We start from the raw sequence: 25496 nt of genomic DNA, 5'->3' as shown, positions 1-25496 counted from the left end.
TGGGTCTGTGGGGGATCCTGAGTGGATAGAGTTCATCAGACGGATGGTGTCCTCAGTGGAGATTGGCTTCCAGTCATTGAGGATGTTCATGGGGGGTGGGGGTCCTGTAGGGGGTTGGGTGGGTTGGTCTTCGGGTCGGTTGTCGAAGCTGTTGTGGATGTCTGCAATTTTGTTGTGGAAGAATGAGGCTAGGGAGTCGCAGAGGGCTTGAGAGGGGGTGATGTCGTTGGAGTTGGCCGAGGGGTTGGTAAATTCCTTGACGATGTTGAATAATTCCTTGCTGTTGTGGACATTGTTATCTAGTCGGTCCTTGAGAGCGGCTTTCTTGGCATTCCGGATCAGTTGGTGGTGTATGCGGGTGGCGTTTTTGAAGGCGTCCTTGGTGCTGGTGGTTGGGTCTTTTTTCCAGGCCTTCTCAAGGGAGCGGCAGAGTTTCTTGGATTTCTTAAGATCATCGTTGAACCAGGAGGCCTTCTTGCTGCCTAGTTTGATTTGTCGTTTTTTCAGTGGTGCTAAGATGTCGGCGCTGTTGGATAACCATTGGGTGAGGTTGGTGGCTGCTTGGTCTGGGTTTGAGGAGAGGGCTGGGGGGTTTTGAAGGAGCGATGAGGAGATCTGGTCGATGGTGATTTTGTTCCAGTTTCTTTGCAGAGTGGGTTGGGGGTGGTTGTTGGAAGTGGGCTTGTTGTAGGTGAAGTGAACGCAGCTGTGGTCGGTCCAAAGGAGAGCTGTGGTGTGGCTGAAGGAGACATGTTTGCTGGAGGTGAAGATAGGGTCGAGTGTGTGACCTGCGATGTGGGTGGAGGTGGTGACAAGTTGTTGAAGTCCGAGGTTGGCGAGGTTGTCCAAAAGGGTGGTGGTGTTGCGGTTGTTGTTCTTTTCAAGGTGAAAGTTGAGGTCTCCCAAAAGGATGTAATCCTTGGAGGGGAGCGCGTGTGGAGTGATGAAGTCCGCGATGTCTTCACTAAACTGTGCGCGGGGTCCTGGTGGCCTGTAAAGGAGGGTGCCTCTGAGTGTGGTTTTCGGGTCGATGTGGATCTGGAAGTGAAGGTGTTCAGAGTTGGCAAGATTGACGTCTGAGCTGGTTGAGATGCGGATGGATTTCTTATGGACGATAGCGATACCTCCTCCTGTGTGGTCGGTACGGTCCTTGCGTATGATCTTATAGTCTTCCGGGATGGCAATGGTGATGTCTGGGGCTGATGTGGCGTTCATCCATGTTTCTGTTAGGAAGGCGACGTCCAGAGAGATGGTGTCTAGTAGATTCCAGAGGTCAATGGCGTGCTTGTGGACCGATCGGGTGTTGAGCAGGATGCATTGTAGGTGGTTGGGGTCGGATATCTGTTGTGTGATCGTAGATGAGGAGTTGTTCTTGGTGCCCTAGGCCTGTGCTCTATGTAAGTCGTGGTACTTATACCACTTTCTTAATATATTGTGATGTATGCCCCTGGGGCTCAACGTGTATTGTGCTAATTTACTGTGTGCTAAATAGGTTTACCGTATGAACTTTTGCCACTAGCCTCATAAAGAGACTAGTGGGATGTGTTTAGAATAAATACATATATTTTATATGTATACCTGGTGTGGTTCTCCTTTCATTTGGTCATTCACGAGATTATAGACTGGTAAAACAAGATGCTTTACATTCCTCCAAGACTTAGCCTGAATGCTGCTCTCCACAGCTACCACTAGGATAGCTTTCTATATAGGTTGTCTTTAAACCTACCATCAATAAGGGTCATTTGGACTAGTGCAAGGTTCCCACTAGAATAGTGGACAGCATATGCCAGGACAACTTCTCACAGCTGCAAACAGTTCTTTTGAGGAGTTTGCGTCTGCCTCAATTTCGTTGGGGAAGTAGGCCAATTTCTTCTTGCGAATCAGCATCTAATATCTAGAAAGATATATCCTATATTTGACCTTTTCTGAGTCACAGTATCTCAATCTCTCCATCTTTTTTCTTGTCTCATGCAGACCTGTTTAAGGGCCCTTATGTCGTCAGAGATGATCTCATTTGATCTTGGTCCTTTTCACAGGTGCCAAGATGGTGCTGGCCAAGTCTGGCTAGATTGTCTTTGATCTTGTTGGAGACCTTCATGATTATGCTAATCTAGATCGCACCATAAGCACAATATGGCCGTTTAAGAAAATATCATACGACCCAGGTGGGACTCGAACCCACAATCCCCAGCTTCGGAGGCTGATGCCTTATCCATTAGGCCACTGGGCCTTGCTGGAAACAAGAGATAAGAGAACAACCACATCTGAAGGAAAGGACTAGTATCAAACAGCCTGCAGAGAGGATTAGGAGACTCAAAGATACATCTTACCAGCACACTTACCACATACACAGAGTCAGTATGCCAATAGGACGTAATTCAGGTATGGCAGGGGTAAGAAGCCAGGAACAGAGATACACTGAAATTACAAAACACTTCAGGTCCTGGCATTGTGGGTATTGCTTCTATATTAGACTGTGTAGAACAGAGTGTCTGCCCTGCCTCCGGGATAATAAGCCATGGGGAGTCTGACATCGAAATGATAGATAATCGTATAAGAATGCAGGGGCGGCAGGAAGAGATACACCCTGTGAACTAAGTGTGATTTCAGGACTCCCTATTGTTTTGTAAATTCACTCTTGTAATGGCCCAAAGAAGGTGTTGGCATACTAGGGTGCACTGTAATACCAGTAAACAATGAAGGGAAAGGGTCAAGCAGGTGACCTCTCTCTTCAACAGTGAGGATGGTGACCTTTGAACTCACAGATTGCAGGTTCATCCAGGGAAGATGGTGTACTCTGAAGTGAGTTAAGGATTCTCCCTACGGGAGGTTGGTGGCCTCTGCCTCAAGGAGCAGCATGTCTCTGAATATGGAATCAAACTCAAGGGCAGTCATTACTTTGATGAGTAAGTGGGGCCTCTGGATTCAAGGGAAGTCAGATCTGATGACTGGAGCCAATGGATTCAAGGATGGTCAGCTCTTTGATGTCTTGATTCTGGCCTCTGTATTCTTCGGACGGAGATTCCCTTACAAGCAGAGATGTGCGACAGTGGATCAATTTTTTGACTCAGAATTTGTTAAATTCCATAAACATTGTCTGGCAATACACACAAAATAACAATGTCAGAAGGAAATGTTTTTTCTGGGTTCTTGCATGACATTGTTTAAGCAAACGCACCCCTCGTGTGAAAACAACTCTACAAATACAACAGGAGACTAGCACTAACACAAATTGTCTTTCTGCAAGACACTTTCATTGTAAACCTCTCTCCCTCAGATATATTGTGAGACGTCTTCAGCAAGTTGTACTCTGCTTAAAAAATGTTACGCAAACTTGCCTCAGGTGACATTTTGATAAGACTAAAGAACAGCATAAAAATGTAGGATTTCAGAAGCAAAACTAAAAGTTTGGCCAGCCCCAGTGGCAAAGGATCGTAGATGTCACATGGAGTGCACTGATGGAAGTTCCCAGAAGAATATAGAGAGTGGGCGTAGCTCACAAAGGAGGTCTTGGAGAGCAACAATGTACCTGGCCAGTGTCCCTATCAAAATATAATGTCGATTCATTATCTGCTACGTTCCTCTGTAGTCCAGATTTACACTGTGATATCCCAATGTGTTTCCACAACCAATGCTGAAGGTTCTGCTGCTCGCCATCAATGATTGCATTTAGTGATGTTTCAATGAGTAAAGACAAATAAAAGAATTTTATTTTTTTAATTATTTGCTCATGCATATTCTCTCAAGTCAAGGGGTGCCGATCTGTGGAGAGCACACAGTCAACTCTCAAATTTCTAGAGAGAAGAAGGTCACCTTGGATGCCGAGGGAACCTCCTAATGTTAAATGTGATGTCAGAATATAAGGGAAGGGATTCCTTGGAGAGAATGTGAGGACTTCTGAATCTGTAGAAAGGTCTCACTGCAGTGTGGATGGGTTACCACTCAATTTAAGTAGGTTATCTGCAGAGATGCAGCCGACCTTTGTCTGCAAGGAAGCAAGAGGAACTGCTAAAGCAAAGGAGTACACCACCTGAGCCCCAACCAGCAACACCTCTGTTTTACTAGAGGTGAGTTTGCGGCATTTTATAGCCATCGGCAGACAGACTGCCTTCTTGCAGTCACAGATTCTGGTGGTAACATCCTTGTCCTCCATAGCAAGTGAAACAATGATTTGTGTGACGTCAGAATATGATGTCACTGCAAAGCCATGAGATCGAATCAGTTCTGGCAAGGGGGTGACATATATATTTTAGAGAGTAGGGCTATGTGTGAACCATTGGGGCACCTGGCAGGGAAGAGAGAAAGAAGTAGAGATAAAGTCACCAAGTCTTACTGATTGCTCGTGACCAGTGAGGTGCGAGTTTAACAACTCCCAACCTGTTCAGGTCACCCTTATCCTACCCAAGCGATCCATCAGCAGCCCGTGATCTACAGTCTCAAAGGCTGATGACAGATCAAGCAGGATCAGGGCAGCTCTGCTTCCCTGAACAAGTGAAAGACTCATCTGCTCAGTCACTTTAATGTGGGCAGTCTCCGTAGTGTGCTCAGCACGAAATCCAAATTGGGTGGCATCCAGAAGGTTGTTGCTGAGAATTTGCTCCACCAAATGTTTGTCCAGCACCTTTACAATGATCATGGCCAGCAGTGGAAGACAGGAGATGGGTCGATAGCTGCAAGGGTCTCGTTGATCAAGGAAAGATTTTTTTTATTATTGTTAGAGCCAAAATGCTTCCAGACTGAATGAAATACTCCTGACTGGCACATTATTTGGATAATGTCGGCCAATATTGGCCCAATAGTCTGAGCTGCAAGGATGGCAACTATAGGAGGGCAAGGGGTGCATGGTGAGGCCGATTTAGAGGTTTTTATAAGTTTCGTAAGCTCAAACATAGAAGGTGGCATGAAGTGGCTAAGCGAGGAACCCATATCGGTTTGAATTGGAAATAGCACAGCTGATGAGGATGTAGATGTAAGAGAGAAGTTATTGTAAACTTCTTTAACTTTGAGGCAGAAGGCCTCTGCCACACAGTTACTAAAGGATTACCTACACTATTTAGGTAACGATGAAGTGTCGGTGGTGAGCTATTTGATAGCCACTGTAGGAAAGTATGATCTGCTTACTATGGTTACCCCCACTTTTTGCTGGTGTTTCACTGTTTTTCGACTTAAGTCTGGCTGGGTCCCTGCTATCCAGGACCCCAGCCTAGCTGTTTCCTCTCTAAATTGATTGCATGTTCTTTAGGTACACTCCAGATTGGTTACTGGGTTTCCCTTGTGAGTCCCTCGTATATGGTACCTTAGGTACTAAGGGCATAGGTACCCCAGAGGTCTACAAGGGTTTGAAGCATGCATTATGCCACCCCTGAGAAGCCTTCCATAATGGCACCACAGGTCTGCTACTGAAGCCTGGGTAAGGTGGCGCATGCACCCCTTACTAAGATATAGGTTACCTGTATTTACCTTTATTAATAATAATAATAATAATAAATAAGAAGAAGAAACAATCTTATAAAGTGCATGGCTACACTAGGTACTGTGTCCCCTCGCTGCAGCAGAAAAGACCACATTCCGGACAGTGAGGTGAAAACAAATAAAGATTAGACGGGGGGCTTACAGATGGAAAACGCAAGGTCTTAAGCTTTCTCCAGAAAATTGTCTCCGAAGACTCCAGCGGAACCCTATGGGGAGTTTATTCCAGTGTTTGGCAGCTTAAAAGCGGAAGGAGCGACCTACCATCCTAGCTCCTCTGATGGTCGGAATGCTAATCTGCCCCGTCCCACTTGATCTCATACGGGGTAAGTAGGTCATGCATACAGGGTAAGTAGGTCATGCAGATAGGTGGGCCCTTTCCTCTGTAGGATGCGGTGGCTGACACACAAAGCTTTAAAAAGAATTTTGTTCCGTAACCGGGAGCCAGTGAAGGGAAACCAGGGCCTTGTTAGAGGGAGCTCTCCTAGGAAGCATTAGAACGAGACGAGCCGCAGCATTCTGAAAGCATTGGAGTCTCTGTACACATTTGATATTTGCTCCTAAGTAGAGGGCATTCCCATAGTCCAAGCTTGATGTCACAAGGGCATGGACCATAGTTTTCCTCGCTGCAACAGGGAGTACATCTAAGGTCTTCCGGAGTCGTCTCAGAACCCCGAAACATTTTCCCGCCACCCGACTGGTGTGAGTTTCAAAGGATAGTTTGGTATCCAACCTCATCCCCAGGTTCTTTACCTGATCATTAGGGGAAGGGGTCGGTCCCAATGTCTGAGGCCATCATGCTGAGGACCAAATCGGGGGTGCTTTGCCTATCACTAGTACCTCTGTTTTATTGCCATTAAGTTTAAGGCAGTTATTGGCCATACACAACGCCAGTTCTTGTATGCATGTTGAGAAATTGATGGCTGCCTTATCATAATCTTGGGTTAGGGTCACCACCAATTGTGTGTCATCAGTTTATGACACAACACTCACGCCAAATTTCCTGATAATCTCTGCCAGGGGGGTAATGTAGAGATTAAAGAGGGTGGGGCTAAGTGGGAGCCCTGTGGGACCCCTTGGTCCAGCTTAATACTTTTGGAGTAGAAAGGTTCCTGCGACACCTGGAAGCTACAATCGTGTAGGGAGGACCTTAACCATTCCATGGATCGGCCAGCCATATCTCCTTTCCTAAGACGCTGAAGTAGAGTTTGATAGACAACAGTGTCAAATGCGGCACTGAGGTCTAATAGGACTAAGGCTACCGTCTGTCCCTCATCTACGTGTTTGCAGAGGATTTCTGTAGATAAGAGCAGTGGTGATTCAGTAGAGCATGTAGCATGAAAACACGATTGAGTGGGGTGAAATAGGTTTTGTTTATTGATGTGAGCTGTCAATTGGTTGTTAACCACCTTCTCTGCTATTTTGGCAATGTAAGGCAGCAGTGAGATGGGACAAAAATTTTCCAGTTGGCTCATGCTAACCATCGGTTTCTTTTTTAAGGGGATGACGATCACCTCTTTCCAGCTTTTAAGGACTGTTCCAGAGGTAAACGAGAACTCGAGAAGGTGTAAGGCTCTAGTACATCTAGACTCCCTCTTACAACCATAGGGGTGGCAGGGTCTCTAGGTGAGCCTGACCTGATGCTTAAGGCTATATCTTTGAGTAGGTCACCTGGGGGTGCTACAAATTCACAGAGACATTCCACCTCTGCGATGTTGGATGTCCCCGCACTATCCACGCACCCATTTCGTGCTGTGTCAGGGAAGGTAGAGTAGATCTTTCCCACCTTCTCCGCAAAGAAGTCCGCCACCAATTTGCAGGAGTCAGCTGAGCTGGTGTTAGGAGCTGTGACTCTTGCTAGTGACGAGATCCCTTTAAAGATAGTGAAGAGTTCCTTCGAAGAGTACTCAGCTGTCCCAATCCTATCATTATAGTAGCTCTCACGCTTTCCTGATGAGAGAGTGTTATTTTTTAAGACTAGATTTATTTTTAATTTTCCTAAGCTCTGAGAAATTTCTCCTCCACGCTCTTTCAAGGCGCTTACAGGCTGATTTATCTATTCTAAGCTCACTACTAAACCATGGTGCGTTTTTTAATTGCCTACCAGGCGCTCTCGAGGACCATGGAGCATTACTATCTAATGCCTCCACGATTCGTTTGTCAAGTGCGTCGCACACAGAATTCATATCTGTGCCACCAGGTGGCCCACCCTGTTGTAAGGCCAAATTGAAACTTGACAGTGAAAACTTAGCCCATTTCCTCTGCTGTTTCTTAATGCCATCTTCATCGGTAAATAAGACTGAGGCAGCGTGACTCTGAAGGGAATCACAAAATGATCAGACCACAGGACAGGGACTGGGGATTCAATTTGTAAGGTGCCCCAGTTAGCAAAAATCGGATCAAATAGGTGGCCAAGTTGGTGGGTAGGAAGAGCCGATTTAAGTGTCAATTGGAGATCAGACAATTCCTGGCAGATCTCCTGCGCACCAGTGTTTGACAAATCATCAAAATGTAGATTCAAATCCCCCAATAACAGTATTATCTCATAACGCAGAGCGGGTTGAATTATTTGCTCAATAATGCTGGATGCAAACCCCGTGTAGGGCCCATGAGGCTGATAACCCAAATATCCCTTTATAATGTAGTTAGAGGATGCCATAATAGAGAACAAGCCTGCTTCGCTATCCTCAAAGTCAGTGGGCTCTAAGGTGCAATGAATGGATAGCCTGTAAATATTAGCAATCCCTCCTCCCCTGTTAGTCGGCCGTTCAACTCAAAAAATTTCGTAATTATGTGGGAGGGCTTCGAGAATTTCTGGAACAGAGTCCTCATTTAGCCAGGTTTCTGTGAGAAATAACACATCCGGCTGATCATCTAACAAATAGTCATGAATTTCATGTTTATGTTTCCTCAGGGATCTACAGTTAATCAGGGAAAAACGTAATTTCTGACCGACCTCCCTAAGTTTCAAGCTCGTCTCTGTCGTGAATGGGCAGTTACTGCAATTATGACACAAGTTCCCTGCCAATATGCTATGCTTACACATCTCCGTGATGGGGGGCATAGTGCATGTAGCTGTTTGGTGGTATACTGCTGGCTAATCCGGTTTGGGCAGAGGTTCTGGCCTCGGGTCCCGTGTGGTCGCGGACGTGCGTAGACGGGCTTGCCGTTGGTGCGCCTTCGGCGTGCCGGCGGCGCGCCCGTTCTGGCATGCGCAATAAATAGGTACTCTTCCCCCGCTAACCGTGCTCCCTTCGTGAAGCGGAAGTACTTGGCTCTGCCTTCCACGCCCTCCGCTCAAACAGCACTAGCTACCACCTCGGACCAGGGCGGGAAGGAAGTCAACAGAGCACAGGTACCCGTGAAAGTAAGTGAGAACACTTTCACGCCCCCTAAGAGATACAACAGACTAAATGGGGTAAAGTTAATTTAAAAACAATGAGGATGGCTAAAAGAATGATTAAAAACAGTAAATATGGAACCAAAGTGCGAGTGCAATAGGTCAGGTAGATAAGTCACCGTACCGCCAAACAAACGGGTCTTGACAGATTCTGCCACAATCTGCTCTTACCGCTGCGCGTCTGTTCTGGCATGCGCAATAAGTAGGTACTTCCCCCCCCAGACTAGACCGCTAACCATGCTCCCTTCGTGAAGCGGAAGTACTTGGCTCTACCTTCCACGCGCTCCGCTCAAACGGCACTAGCTGCCGCGTCGGACCGGAGCAGGAAGGAAGTCAACAGAGCATAGGTACCTGCGAAAGTAAATTAGAACACTTTCACACCCCCTAAGAGATACAAGAAACTAAATGGGGTAAAGTTAATTTCAAAACAATGAGGATGGCTAAAAGAATTATTAAAAACAGTAATTACGGAACCAAAGTGCGAGTGCAATAGGTCAGGTAGATAAATCCCCATACAGCCAAGCCAACAAAACGGGACTTGGCTCTCACCGCTGACACTAATCACTGACACCTATACACTATAAGTCACTCCTGAAGGCAGAGTGCTTGGTTTTGTGTGAGAGGGTGCCCATGCATGAGCAGGACCCCTCTGCAGTGTTCGGAATCTATTCTCTGATGCTGTTCTGTGATGCAGCCAGGCCATATACTCTTAAGTGCATTATAACTTCGCTGTAAATGCTAACTTTGGAATGGCTGCATGGAAACTTGTTGTGTTTGGGTCAAACACTTTGGAATCCTACTCCCCCGCCAGTCCTGGCGGCGGGGGTAGAATTCCACCCTTCTAGAGGGAGAAGACATGTACACACTAACCTAACCGGTAATAGTTTAAAAGAGCCCCAGCATCACAAAATGGATGCTGCAGCCACAGACACGAGTCTGACCTCCTGCTGCTGGACGAAACTCCGGCAGGGGAGGCCTGGCCAATAGGTTTCCTGTCACAGGGATGTTTAACCACCTCCCAGACAGGCTTTCGTGTATTGGGGCTGGGTGGGTGCATTCATAGAATGCTTTTCAGACAGTGCTGGGGGCACACTTGGTATCCACTAACACCAAACAGAGACATGACACCAACGACCTAAAATGCATCCTGCTCAACACCCGCTTGGTCCACAAACACGCCATCGACCTCTGGAATCTACTAGACACCATCTCTCCGGACGTCGCCTTCCTAACTGAAACATGGATGAAAGCCTCCTCAGCCCCAGACATCACCATTGCCATCCGGGAAGGCTACAAGATCATCCGAAAAGACCGCAACAAGCAAACAGAAGGAGGCATCGCTATCGTCCACAAGAATTCCATCCGCATCTCAACCAGCACAGACGTCAACCTCGCTAGCGCCGAACACCTTCACTTCCAGATCCACACCGACCCCAAGACCACACTCAGAGGCACCCTCCTCTACAGGCCTCCAGGACCCCGAGCACAATTCAGTGAAGACATCACTGACTTTATCACCCCACACGCACTCCCCTCCAAGGACTACATTCTATTGGGAGACCTCAATTTTCATCTGGAAAAAAGCAACGACAGCAACACCACCGCCCTTCTGGACAATCTCGCCAACCTCGGACTCAAACAACTTGTTAATACCCCTACTCACCACGCAGGTCACACACTCGACCCTATCTTCACCTCCAGCAAACATATCTCCTTCAGTCACACCACAGCTCTCCATTGGACGGACCACAGCTGCGTTCACTTTATCTACAATAAGACCACAACCCACAACCATCCTCAACCTACTCTGCGAAGAAACTGGAACAAAATCACCATCGACCAGATCTCCTCATCGCTTCTTCAAAACCCCCCTGCCCACTCTTCGAACCCCAACCAAGCAGCCATTAACCTCACTCAATGGCTAACCAACAGCGCCGACAACCTAGCACCCCTGAAAAAATGTCAAATCAAACAAGGCAACAAAAACGCCCCCTGGTTCAACGATGATCTTAAGAAATCCAAGAAACTCTGTCGCTCCCTTGAGAAGGCCTGGAAAAAAGACCCAAACACCAGCACCAGAGACGCCTTCAAAAACGCCACCCGCATACACCACCAACTGATCTGAACTGCCAAGAAAGCCGCTTTCAAAGACCGACTTGATAACAACGCCCACAACAGCAAGGAATTATTCAACATCGTCAAAGAGTTCACCAACCCCACTGCCAACTCCAACGACATCACTCCCTCTCAAGACCTCTGCGACTCCCTAGCTTCGTTCTTCCACGACAAAATCGCAGACATCCACAACAGCTTCGACAACCAACCCGGAGACCAACCCACCCAACCTTCTGCCACACCTTCACCCCCCTTGAACATCCTTAATGACTGGAACCCAATCTCCACTGATGATACCATCCGCCTGATGAACTCCATCCACTCAGGATCCCCCACAGACCCATGCCCTCACCACATCTTAAACAAAGCAGATTCCATCATCGCACCCCACCTCCGAGATGTCATCAACTGCTCCCTCACCTCCGCCACCTTCCCAGATAGCTGGAAACACGCCGAACTCAGCGCCCTTCTGAAAAAACCCACAGCTGACCCCACCGAACTCAAAACCTACCGCCCCATATCACTCCTTCCATTCCCGGCCAAAGTCATCGAGAAAGCTGTCAACAACCAACAAATCCCTCGACTCCTCACAGTCCGGCTCCCGAGCCAAACACAGCACTGAGACCGCACTCATCTCAGCAACAGACGATATTCGAACTCTACTGGACAATGGTGACACAGTCGCCCTCATCCTCCTCGACCTCTCCGCAGCCTTCGACACAGTCTGCCATAGCACCCTATTACAAAGCCTCAGAAACATCCGAATTCAAGGAAAAGCACTGGAGTGGATCACCTCGTTCCTTGCCGAAAGAACTCAGAGAGTCCGCCTCCCACCATTCAAATCAGAGGCCACTGAAGTCATTTGCGGCGTGCCACAAGGATCTTCACTCAGCCCCACCCTCTTCAACGTATACATGAGCCCCCTCGCGGCCATCGCACATCAACACAACCTCAACATCATCTCCTACACTGATGACACTCAACTGATCCTCTCACTCACCAAAGACCCTAACACCGCCAAAACCAACCTACATAAAGGAATGAGAGAAGTAGCCGAGTGGATGAAGCACAGCCGCCTGAAACTGAACTCCGACAAAACAGAAGTCCTTATCTTAGGTACCTCCCCCTCCGCCTGGGACGACTTGTGGTGGCCAGAATCCCTTGGAAAAGCACCCATCCCAACAGACCACGCACAAAACCTGGGCGTCATTCTGGACTCCTCACTCTCGATGACCAGACAAGTCAAAGCCGTTTCATCATCTTGCTTCAACATTCTTCGCATGCTCAAAAAAACATTTCGCTGGATCCCCACTGAAACTAGAAAAACGGTCACCCACGCACTGGTTACAAGCCGCCTGGACTACGGACACACCCTATACGCCGGTACCACCGCAAAACTTCAGAAAAAACTCCAACGCATCCAGAACGCATCAGCCAGACTCATTCTAGACATTCCGCGTAAAGATCACATTTCTGGTCACCTGAAAAACCTCCACTGGCTCCCCATCAATAAGAGGATAACATTCCGCCTTCTAACCTACGCACACAAAGCACTTTACGAACTTGGACCCGAATGCCTCAACACACGACTTTCCTTCTAAACCCCCTCCCGCCAGCTATGCTCCTCCCACCAAGCCCTTGCTGCTGTACCTCGCATCAACAAAACCACCATGGGAGGAAGATCCTTCTCCTACCTGGCGGCTAAAACCTGGAACTCACTTCCCATTCACCTTCGCCTCACTCAGAACCACCTAGCATTCAGAAAGCAACTTAAAACCTGGATATTCGACAAGTAACTCCCCACCCTTCTCCAAGCGCCTTGAGACCCTCTGGGTATGTAGCGCGCTATATAAATTCTGAATTGAATTGAATTGAATTGAATTGACACTCCCATAGGTGGGTCCGCAGAGTATGTCCAACCCCTTAACTTAGTATAAGTATAGAAACCCAGTCCTTAGGACTTCAGATTACACCTGGACAAAACTCTGCAAAATATATCCTGGAACTTCGACATTCTGTTTTGACTAGAAGACGGAAGAATCTCCCTTGGGGTCAAGGAGTGACTCCCTGTTCAAACAGGCACCAACAAAGCATTTGCCGGTCTGTATCTTCGAAGCTCCCGCCAGACTCTGAAGTCCCTGCAGCCCAGGAAGAGGATTTCCAGACTTCTCTAAGGATGAACCAAGTCCCCAGCAAAGCTGAGACCCGCAGCCTGAACGAGTGACGTGGAACCGGAACACCTGACACTGTGCACATTTGCTAAGTGCATTGACTTCCCAAGATTTTCTGAAGTTATGCTTTGGGTTACTTGTAGCCCAAGCCCCCAGCAACATCGGCACCGAGGATTGTAGGCCTACACTCCACGAGTGTTCCGTGGGCCTGCTTCTTGCATTTCGGCTTGAGGCTCCTTCGCGATCCCTAGTCCGTTGACTGGTGGGTCCCCTCGAAGGTACTTTTCCATGGGCTTCTCTGGTTGCTCCAGACATGCCCTGACTCCCTACCAAGAGGTGAGTCTCCCAGACCTTGCTTGTCTGCACCAAAGCCAATCTCTGCTTTCTGCATGGGTTGTTGTTGCCAAGGCTTGTTGGGTCCGATCCGGGCACCGACACTACAGCACTCGACATTGTGGGATAGCTGGAATCCAGCTCCTGGTTGGCATCGACACCTCCGTGACCTCGTGGCTGAAGAGTAAAGCTTCACCTTCTTCATCTGAAAGCACCCAACATCGGTGGGCATCCGCTCATCGCCTCCTTGGTCACTGGCTAGTGACCCAGACTCTGTCCCCTCGGCTTTCAGTTTCTTCATATCTCCGATCCACCCTTGGATCCCTCCGGACACTTTCCACTTGGACGCCAGCAGCACTTTGCAGCAGCTCTCCATTGAAATCGACACGATTAGACACCTATGCACCCGGGTTCCCTGGGTGAGGTAATTCGAGTACTCTGGTGCTCCCTTGGGTGTTGACTCTAGAACCTCCTAGTTCTAAAGGGGTTTGCTCCAAGTCCTCTTCTAAGTTACCTTTATCTGTAATTTTCCAACCCCGACTTTCACCAAAGAAGTTAAAGGTGATTTGTGGCAGTGTTTAGACACTGCACGCGTCCCCCGCAGGTCCCCTGTGGCACTACCTTGGGTGGTTCCTGGTGGCCCCAGTGGATCTACAGGCTCTAGGCATGTGCTCTATGTAAGTCGTGGTACTTATACCACTTTCTTAATATATGGTTGTGTACGCCCCTGGGACTCAATGTATATTGTGCTAATTTACTGTGTGCTAAGTAAGTTTACTGTATGTACTTTTGCCACTAGCCTCATAAAGAGACTAGTGGGATGTGTTTAGAATAAATGGATATATTTTATATATATACCTGGTGTGGTTCTCCTCTCATTTGGTCATTCACAAGATTATAGACTGGTAAAACAAGCTGCTTTACATTCCTCCAAAACTTAGCATGAAGGCTGCTCTCCACAGCTACCACTAGGATAGCTTTCTATATACGTTGTCTTTAAACCTACCATCAATAAGGGTCGTTTGGACTGGTGCAAGGTGCCCACTAGAATAGTGGACAGCATATGCCAGGCCAACTTCTCACATTGGTGGCATCGGTGGGATTCCAGCTTGCCATTGTTTTACCAAATAATCTCAAGTGTTTGATCATTTGAAAACCACTAAAGGTACCAGAGGTACATATAAATGTAAGCCTAAATACACTAAGTTCTATTGAACATAGAGATAAGTGGGTAAACAACTAGAGTAGGTATTGCATACACCAGACCTCACTAGTTATGTCTTCAGTGCCAAGACCTAGTGTGTCCTTGCCAGATGTCTGTAAATTACAGACATCTAGGTATGACACATTCCCTTTCTCTGAGTTAAGGGATCTGTGTACAATGAGAAAACTGAAGACTGGCAAAGGTGCCAACGCTTTAGAGAGGTATTGCTGTTAGACGACCTTAGTAAGGCTTCAGAGCCTGAGAGGTTAGGCAGTGGGGTGGGAGCAGCAGATGAGGAAGATCCCAGTGGTCCAATCCCACAGGAATCAGACTCTGATGCTGACCAGGAAGATGAGAATGGCCTTGACCTGGATAGAGTAGCTCCTACTGGAGATGGAGATGGAGGTCCAATGGGTCCTTTCTTTGTCCCCCCAAGAATAGTTGGAGGTGTGCCCAGAAGGCCAAGATCTCCTTCAGTGGAGTCTAGCCATTCTGACACATCTGTAGGGACCTCTGTCTCTTCTCATAGGAGGACACCTCCCAGGAGAAGAGAGAGCATCAGATAAGACTTGAAGAAGCTCATCTGAGGATAAGGAGACAAAGAGTAGCCTTAGAAAGGGAGTCCCTAGAGCTTGAAAGAGCAAGAAAACAGATGGGACTAGAGTCCCATGGTGGCAGCAACTTCCCTAGTGGTAGGGCAAGGTCTTATGACCATAGAAACCTCAACAAGAGTGTCCCTCCCTACCAGAGTGGGGATGACATCCGCACATCGATAACTGCACTGGAAAGGGCCTGAAAAGTACAGAAGGTTCCCCAGGAACAGGGGACAGCAATCTTGTGGCTCTTCTTTGCAGACAAAGGTAGGGACAAGCTCCTCACTGTCAGAGAAGAGGATGCTGATAATTACAAAATCCTTAACAGTGCTCTCATAGATGGACAGTTCAGAGATACCCAAAAGACACAGGCTAAGGACTGGGTTGACTTTGTAGATTGTGCTACTAAGGCTCTGGAGGGATGGTAACTGGGCAGCAAAGTGTGTGATTATACAGGATTATACAATTTGATTATGAGGGAGCAAATCCTTAATAACTGTCAGAATCAGCTGTTGCATCAGCACCCGGTAGACTCTGGTCTGACCTCTCCCCAGGAATTGGGAAATAAGGCAGACAAATGGGTCAGAACCAGGGTAAAGCAGAAGGTACAGAACCAAGGTGGTGACCAGAAGAGGCAAGATCCTAATAAGGGTGGGGAGAAGGGTAAAGACCAGAAGTCTTCACAAGGCCCCCGAAAATCTTGTACTGATGGGGATTCCCAATCTTCCAAAAAGATAGGCCAAAAGAAACCATGGTGTAAAGTCTGTAAGCAGAACAGCCATTGGACTAGTGATTGCACCAAGAAAGATGCCGCAAACACAGCCACCATTGCCCCTAAGGCAACTGTTCCCCCTAGATCAGCTTCAAGTGGTGGTACTCAGCAGAAGGGTGTAGTAGGGTAACCCTGGGTTCTGAGATGGGCTCTGGCCTAGTCAGGGTGCCAACTCAGGCTGTTTTGATATGTGATGGAGGCATGGATATGTCATCCTCTGTGAGTCCCAGTAACCTGGGCAAGTATAGACAACAGCCTTTGATAAATGGAAAAGAGCCTTTGGCCTACAGGGACACAGGAGCAAGTGTCACCATGGTGACACAGGACCTTGTGGACCCTTAAAAGAATATACTTGGTAAGCTTTACCAAGTGACCAATGCTAGCAATGTCAGGACCAATCATGCCCTGGCAGTTGTTAATTTCTCATGGGGAGCGGTAACTCGGCTGCTTGGCCTCAAGAAGGTTGTGGTAAGTGCAGACATCCCTGTTGAATGCTTGCTTGGCAATGATTTAGAGACTTCAGCCTGGTCTGAAGTGGAGTTAAGGACCCATGCAGAAATGTTAGGGATCTCTGCACATGTGTTTGTTGTGACTAGGTCACAGGTCAAAAAGACTAACACTGAACAGGCCCTGGATTCTGGAATAATGGACCAGGTGCCTTCCAAGAAAAGGAGAAGCAGGGTTAAGGCAGTGCCTCCCCCCCTTACTCAGAAAGAAGACCAGTCTCTTGAGGGAGATGATCTCAGTCCTGAAGAAGGAACTGTCCCAGATGAGCTTGAGCCTGATCAGGTTGCGTTATTGGGGACAAGGGGTCCTTCCAGGGCAGATCTGAGCCAGGAGCAGCTGAGCTGTGCTTCTCTTGAACCCCTCAGACAGCAAGCTGCTGCTGAGGCTACTGGGAATGCTAGTGGCACCCATAGGATTTATTGGGATGATGGACTCCTGTACTCAGAGTGTAGAGTACCCAAGCCTGGTGCAGAGGTTGGTTATACCTTTGAAGTTCAGGGGCTTCCTATTGACACCAGCCCATGATATTCCTTTAGCGGGACACCTGGGCCAGAACAAGACCTCAGACAGAATTGTCCCTCATTTTCACGGACCCCACATGTCTGAAGACACAAAGGAGTTGTGTCGCTCCTGTGTCACCTGTCAAGCCAGTGGCAAAGCAGTTGGCACCACAAAGGTCCCCCTGATACCACTACCCTTGGTGGGGGTTCCCTTTGAAAGAGTGGGGATTGATATTGTTGGACCAATGGCTCCTCAGACAACATCTGGGCACAGGTTTATCCTAGTGGTGGTGGACCATGCCACTAGGTACCCAGAGGCTATACCCCTTAGGACCACTACAGCACCTGTTGTGGCAAAAGCCCTCTTTGGAGTGTTCTCAAGAGTGGGTTTCCCTAAGGAGGTAGTATCTGACAGAGGTGCAAACTTTATGTCTAGTTGTGGAGAAGTGTGGCTCAGGGGTTAGAGGCGGCAGACCCGGAAGCTGAGATCGGCCCTGGACCAGGGTTCAATTCCCCGCCTCGGCGGGTCTTGGGCTCAAAATTCCACGAACTCGATAATTCTCGCTCCGGTGCCTTCTCGACTCACGGGTTCACACTCTGCGACTCTGGGCAATAGCTTGCTTAATCTCCACAACGGCCCCTCGCGGCGGGATGCCTGGCTTTCACCTTGTGGATACCCTGCTGGGGTTATCTCACAGGGGAATACCAGGATGGGTTCCCTAAGCAAGCGCCGGGAAACCCTTTGTGGGTAGCTGTGCGCTATATAAGCTCAAATACATTTACATTTACATTTACATTTACAGTTACTTGACTGCAATGTGGAAGGAGTGTGGAGTGAACTACAAATTCACCACACCCTATCACCCACAATGCAATGGTTTAGTTGAAAGATTCAGCAAAACCTTAAAGGGTATGATCACGGGTCTCCCAGAAAAGCTTAGGCGGAGATGGGACATCCAGCTACCCTGCCTTTTATTTGCATACAGGGACGTTCCTCAGAAGGGGGTTGGCTACATCCCTTTTGAACTTCTGTTTGGGTATCCTGTAAGAGGCCCATTGTGTCTGGTGAAGGAGGGATGGGATTTACCTCTCAAACCCCCCTAAACAGGACATAGTGGACTATGTACTTGGTCTCCGCTCCAGGATGGCTGAGTATATGAAAAAGGCAACTAAAAACCTTGAGGCTAGCCAGGAATTACAGAAAACCTGGCATGACCAAAAGGCTGTACTGACTGTTTACCAGCCAGGACAGAAAGTGTGGGTGTTGGAGCCTGTGGCCCCAGCAGCTCTCCAAGACAAGTGGAGTGAACCCAACACTATTGTTGAACAGAAGGGAGAGGTTACCTATTTGGTAGATCTTGGAACTCCCAGGAGCCCCCATAGGGTGCTTCATGTCAACAGACTGAAACCATATGTTGACAGGCCAGACATGGGCTTGCTCATGGCTACTGATGAGGGACAGGAGGAAGAGAGTGATCCACTCCCTGACCTGCTCTCACAGAACCCTGATGATGGGTCAGTTGATGGTGTGGCCTTGACAAGCAGCCTCACTAACCAGCAGCAAACTGATTGCAGACAAGTTCTCAATCAGTTCTGACAATTGTTTTCTCTGACTCCAAGTCAGACCACCTGGTGCACTCATGAAGTGGACACTGGGGACAGTCTACATGTTATAAATAAGATTTTCAGGCAACCTGATCATGCCAGGGACTGTATCAGGACTAAAGTCCAGAAAATGTTGGATTTGGAAGTTATCAAACCCTTGGATAGCCCTTGGGCTAGTCCAGTAGTCTTGGTACCTAAACCTCACACCCAGGGTGGTAAGAGAGAGATGAGGTTTTTGTTGTATATGTATACTTACTTCAATGTGGCTACTTGGTGTCTATAGTCCTTTCTTAGTGTTCCTATCTTACCAGGCTCCCATACTACCTAAGAGTGTTCTATCTGTTATGTGAAGATTCCAGCCTTGACAGTTGATGGTCTGGTCAGCTGTGAGGTTTTACTGCTCTGCTGTCTTATCCTGTCTAACTTAATACATATATCTTAATAATTTGAAGACGTGTCCTGCTGCCTACGTAATTTACTTACAACAGTTTTGTGTTGACTACAGAGGTCACTCTCAATGCAGTCACTAGGACCTATGCCCATCCAATCCCAAGAGCAGGTGAGCTTATAGATATGTTGGCCTCAGCAAAATTTCTGAGCACATTTGATCTTACAGCTGTCTACTGGCAGATCAGATTAGCTAATGATGCAAAGCCAAGCACAGCATTCTCAACCCCTAGTTGGCACTATCAATTTGTGGTAATGCCCTTTGGTCTGAAGAATGCACCTGCCACTTTTCAAAGGTTGGTGAGCAAAGTCCTAACAGACCTGGAAGACTGTAGTGCAGCATATCTAGATGATATTGCTGTATTTAGCTCCACCTGGGAGGATCACCTGGTCCACCTGAGAAATGTTTTGGAGGCCCTGAAAAAGGCAGGCCTAATTATCAAGGCTACTAAGTGCCAGATAGGGCAGAGTCAGGTTGTGTACTTGGGCCACCTTGAAGGTGGAGGGCTGGTTCAACCATTACAGAGCAAAATCCAGACCATAATGGAATGGGTTGGTCCAACTACCCAGACTCAGGTCAGAGCTTTCGTGGGCCTGACTGGGTACTACAGGAGATTTGTCAAGGGGTAAGGTTCCATTGTGACACCCGTGAATGACTTAACTTCTAAAAGAATGCCTAAGAAATTTCAGTGGACAGTCGGCTGTCAAAAGGCATTTGATGACCTGAAGCAGTCCATGTGCACTGCACCAATTCTGCAAAGTCCTAACTACTCCAAAGAATTCATTGTCCAAACAGATGCATCTGAGTTGGGGGTAGCGGCTGTGCTGTCACAATTGAAGGATGAAGGTCATGACCAGCCAGTAGCTTTTAATAGCAGAAGGCTGACCCCTACATAGAAACATTGGTCAGCTATTGAGAGGGAGGCCTTTGCTGGTATTTTGGGCTCTGAAGAAACTGAGGCCAAACTTGATTGGCACTCACTTCACTGTTCAGACTGACCATAAGCCCCTCTTATGGCTAAAACAGATGGAGGGTGAAAACCCCAAACTTTTGAGGTGGTCCATTTCCCTACAGGGGTTGGACTATACAGTGGAACATAGCCCTCAGAGTAACCATTCCAATGCAGAAGGACTCTCAAGATTGTTACACTTAGAACATGAAGACTCAACTGGTCAAAGTTAGTTTAATGTCCCTGTGTTTGGGGGGGGGGGGGGGAACTAGGATCTGCTTACTATGGTGGCCCCCACTTTTTGCTGGTGTTTCACTGTTTTTCTACTTTAGTCTGGCTGGGGCCCTGCTATACAGGACCCCAGCCTAGCTGCTTCCTCTCTAAATTGATTGCATGTACTTTAGGCACACTCCAGATTGGTTACTGGGTTACCCTTGTGAGTCCCTAGTAGATGGTACCTTAGGTACTAAGGGCAAAGGTATCCCAGAGGCCTACCAGAGGCTGAAGCATGTATTATGCCACCCCCTGGGAAGCCTTTCAAAATGGCATCAAGGTCTGCTACTGCAGCCAGGGTAAGGTGGTGCATGCACCTTTACTAAGATATAGGTTACCTATATCTACCTTTAATTACTGGCACATATAAACCTATAAGTCACTCCTGAAGGCAGAGTGCTTGGTTTTGTGTGAGACGGTGCCCATGCATGAGCAGGACCCCTCTGCAACATTCAGAATCTATTCTCTGATGCTGTTCTGTGATGCAGCCAGACCATATACTCTGAAGTGCATTATAACCTTGCGGTAAATGCAAACTTTGGAATGGCTGCATGGAAACATGTCGTGTTTGGTGTCAAACATTTTGGAATCCTCCCCCCCCCACCAGTCCTGGCGGCTGGGGTAGAATTCCACCCTTTTAGAGGGAGAAGACATGTACACACTAACCTAACCGGTAATAGTTTAAAAGAGCCCCTGCATCACAAAATGGATGCTGCAGCCACAGACACAACTCCGTTAGGGGAGGCCTGGACAATAGGTTTCCTGTCACAGGGAGGTGTAACCACCTCCCAGACAGGCTTTAGTGTATTGGGGCTGGGTGTGTGCATCCATAGAATGCTTTTCAGACAGAGCTCGGGGCACACTTGGTGTCCCTGTGCATACCACAGTTCAAACCGGTTGCAGCGACACTCAGCCCCTGCTCTGGCGTGAAACTGGACAAAGGGAATGGGTGTAACCACCCCTCTTCCCTGACCCTCCCATAGGTGGGTCCCCAGAGTATGTCCAACCCCCTTAACTTAGTATAAGTATAGGAACCCAGTCCTTGGGACTTCAAATTATACCTGAACTAAACTCTGCAACATATATCCTGGAACTTCGACTTTCTATTTCGACGGAAGAATCTCCCTTGGGGTCAAGGAGTGGCTCCCCTGTTCAAACCGGCAACAACAAAGCATTTGCCAGTCTGTATCTTCGAAGCTCACGCCGGACTCCGAAGGCCCTGCAGCCCAAGAAGAGGATTTCCAGACTTCTCTAAGGCCGACCCCAGTCCCCAGCAAAGCTGAGACCCACAGCCTGAAGGAGTGATGTGGAACCGGAACTTCTGACACCGTGCACATTTGCTAAGTGCATTGACTCCCCGAGCTTTTCTGAAGTTGTGCTTTGGGTTACTTGTATCGCAAGCCCCGAGCATCATCTGCACCGAAGATTACGGGTCTACACTCCGCGAGTGTTACCTGGGCCTGCTTCTTGCATTTCCGCTTGAGGCTCCTTTGCGATCACTAGTCCGTTGACTGGTGGGTCCCCTCGAAGTTAACTCTACTTTTCAATTCAGATGTGCCCTGACTCCCTACCAAGAGGTGAGTCTCCCAGACCTTGCTGGTCTGCACCAAAGCCGATCTCTGCTTTCTGCTTGGGTTACTGTTGCCAAGGCTAGGTGGGTCCGATCCGGGCACCGACACTGCAGCACTCGACATCCTTCGTGGGACAGCTCGAATCCAGATCCTGGTTGTCGTCCACGTCTCCGGGATCTCGTGGCTGAAGATTCAAGCTTCACCTTTTTCATCTGAAAGCACCCAACATCGGTAGGCATCCACTCATCGCCTCCCTGGTCACGGATGTATTATGTTACCACGCGATCAAAATTATCGCGGTACATTACATCGCTGCTTTTACAAGGCAAGTCGTTTCCATGACTTGTGCTGTTGGGTGCTGGATTTAGGAATAGTAGGGCATATTACCAAGGGCCTTACCGCCGCTTTAGCTGGATTTTTCCCGCTAAAGCGGCGATAATTTTATCGCCCTATTACCTAGCTGTCGCTAACACCAGTTAGCGACAGCTATTAGGAGATAGTGATCATCTTGGGGCCCACTTTGCATGTCAGCGATAATTATCGCTAATGACATGCAAAGTGGGCGTGTCAAGCAAAGACAGACTCGGCTGTTCCTATGGGATAGAAGTTAGAAAAAGGTAAAGGTACGGTCACAAGAAGTGTAAAGGTAGTGCTCGGTGGAGGGCTACCCTGGGTATCCAATTTGTTGGTACTAATGGCCTCACACACCCTTGCGAGTGTCTTGCTTCATCATTGGCGTTTGCTCCTCGTTGGGCAGGCGCTGCAATGCCCAACGGGCTCACCTCAAAGAGGGGCTCTTTGGCGGAGATCTTTTTACCAACTGCCTATGGGTGAAGTGCGGGTGAGGGGCCAGAAAGGAATGGATAGTGTAAATACGTGGGTTAAAGTGTGGCACAAGGTACCGGAGATCAATTTATTCTGGTGGTCCCCTGCCACAAGTAAAAGCAGTGGGTAGCCTATGATCGCTGGAAATTAGGATTCCACGTCACGATCCAGGACTACAATATATATATCGTGAGGTCAACATGTTTCTCGCCTTTGCACACTGGCTGCGATTCTTCAGGACCTAGTGGTTACATCTATCTTTACTAAGACATGACCTAGTTCAGTGTCAGTTCATAAATAGTTGTACTACTTGTGTGGGACAGCTCTTGCCTAGGGAGACAAAAGAAATTGTTACCATGGTTTAGTTACAACAAACGCCTTTAGTGACCGTGAACACGCAGTGTTGAAGTGGATGCAGTGACATAAAAGTGGTGACATACCAGTGATAATTTGGTGACCAGTATGTATTAACTTATATCACAATGCTACATTACACCGCATTTCTAAATTAAAAGCAAAAGTAAAGTTTAAAAACAGCAGCAATTACTAAAGTCTTCTGTCGAGAACCTATAGCAAGGGTAGCATGTTTACTCACCTAAAGGTCAAGGTGTCTAGGTGTCAACAGTACCCGGTAGGTTTTACATCAAGGGGAAAGAACCATATGGGTTTAACCCCTTCCATGCGGCCGCGATTCCCCTGGTGTGCTGTAAACAACACGAACAGGGGCGGGCCGTGACGAACCCCAGCCGTCATCAGCACACGAGCATCGTTGCGCATGACGGCTGGGGCTCGTCATCAGCATGGAAGGGGTTAAGGCTATAAAGGTAAACAAACACAAAGGCGGTCTGCATGAATCACTGTCATTAATTCTATTTTCAAACAGTCGCCTGTTGGTGTTGGGAGGGGGGAGTGGTCGGTCAGCTCTGACCAAGCAGCACTAATTATTCCCTGGTCTGTAGATACTTCCAATATTGGATAATACACACATTCAATGATAAGCTTCATGCTTTAGTTGCTCCACACTGTTAGGTGGCGTTATGTATATCCTTCTATTGCCTGTACTGGGAGCGATATGGGCTCTGGTAGACCCTTATCAGGAGTTAGTTACGGGTGCTCTAGGTACTTCATTCGTGTCTGAATAGTGCCCGCTCAAAAAAGTGTATTCATAGGCTCATTTTCTACACCCTACGCATGTGGTTATCATAGCACCCCATAGAACACCTGGTAGAAATCGGTATCTGAGGCAAACTAGGGCCGATTACCCTTACTTAATGTTGCCCGTATTTTATGTCAATATTCCGTTTGTATTGTGTTAAATTAAGGGGAGAGAAAGCCAGTGACTCGCATATTCCTTCCGGTGGTTAATGCGAGGAAAAGGCAGGAGGCACAGAAACCTAGTTGCTAAGAAGCGTGTTGCATAAGCAGGACGCGTTACCAAGATACCGGGAGACGGATTGCTGGACGCGCAGTAGCATGCAGGTCTTAGCGTGTCCTAGGTCGCGGTCAAATCGCGCTTGTAGGATTTAGGGCGTTGCCAAACTACCGGGAGATGGATAGCCGGACGCGCAGTAGCATGCCGGTCTCAGCCTGTCTTGGGTCGCGGTCACATTGCGCTTGTAGGATTTAACGCGGTGCTGGCTAGAGCAAGTCAGCAATCGCGGGAGGCGGCTGCGAGCGGGGGAAGACACTTACTTCTTGCTGCCTTGGTCAGCGCGTGGTTTGCCTACCCATCTTTACCGGGATCCGGATAGTACCGAGTTGGGGGCGTGGTCAAGGTAGTCTCGCCCTGAGGGTCATGTGGGAATCAGTGTAAACACGGGGGCCATCTTGGAAGGGACCCATCCTCATTAAAACCAATGTGATGTAAGGATGGTAGATGTGTGAGTCAATAGATTAAGAGTTGGGTTTACACTCTCATTAATTCAAAAGCTTGTTTACATATAGGTATTACCAAATAATCATATATTCCGAGCCATATACGGTGCAGATTGGGGCAATCCTACCAGTTTCCGCATAAATTTGTTTTGGGCTTTTAGCAATGGTGAAAGATCCATGTAGCCCCATAGGTCAGCCCCATACAGGATGGCAGAGCTAATTTTGGCTTCATAAATCTTAAGAGCTGGTGCAACCCGTTTGGTTAGGGACATTTGTTCCTCCTTAACCAAGCAGCCCGTAAGCTGTGAAAATTTAAGGTGGAGTGCGTCAACCTGGGGTTTCCAGCGAAGGCGGTAGTCTAGGGTCACTCCAAGGTATGTCATGACCTCCACTTGTTCAATACTAACGCCATTCAAGCTGACTGTACTTTTGATGGGACGATTTTTAGTTAGGACCATAAATTTGGTCTTACTTACATTAATTTGTAAATCGTTTAGTTTACAAAACTCCTCGAACCTATCAAGTGCAGTTTGCAGCCCCCTATGTGTTTTTGAGAGGAGTAAAGTATCGTCAGCAAATATAAGCATCGGAAACTTGGTTCCACTTAAAGAGGGAGCGTCAGTGGGGGTGTTGGCAAAGAACTTCACCACCTGGGCAATGAACAATAGAAAAAGAGTAGGAGCCAAAACGCATCCCTGACGGACACCTCGCGTTACAGGAAAACTAGCCGTCACTTGCCCTTGGCCTCCCCACCTCACCCGGGCAAAGTTGTCCTCGTGCAATCTAACCACAAGGTCTAGGAGTTCGGGCGGTAAGCCCAGAGTTCTCAGGACATCCCACAGTTTTGCCCTAGGCACAAGATCAAAGGCCGACTTAAGGTCCACAA

The 25496-nt window shown here is 48.0% G+C and overlaps 1 non-coding gene across 1 annotated transcript; it reads right to left on the bottom strand.

The window, feature by feature from the left end:
* Positions 1 to 2157: 2157 nt before the first annotated feature.
* TRNAR-CCG (transfer RNA arginine (anticodon CCG)) lies at positions 2158 to 2230 on the bottom strand. The gene has a single exon. It is a non-coding gene; the product is annotated as a tRNA-Arg (tRNA).
* Positions 2231 to 25496: the final 23266 nt, after the last annotated feature.

This window comes from Lissotriton vulgaris, chromosome 5 (genome assembly GCF_964263255.1).
Source record: "Lissotriton vulgaris chromosome 5, aLisVul1.2, whole genome shotgun sequence".
Lineage (NCBI taxonomy): Eukaryota > Metazoa > Chordata > Amphibia > Caudata > Salamandridae > Lissotriton > Lissotriton vulgaris.
This window is presented reverse-complemented; position numbering and strand designations above follow the sequence as displayed.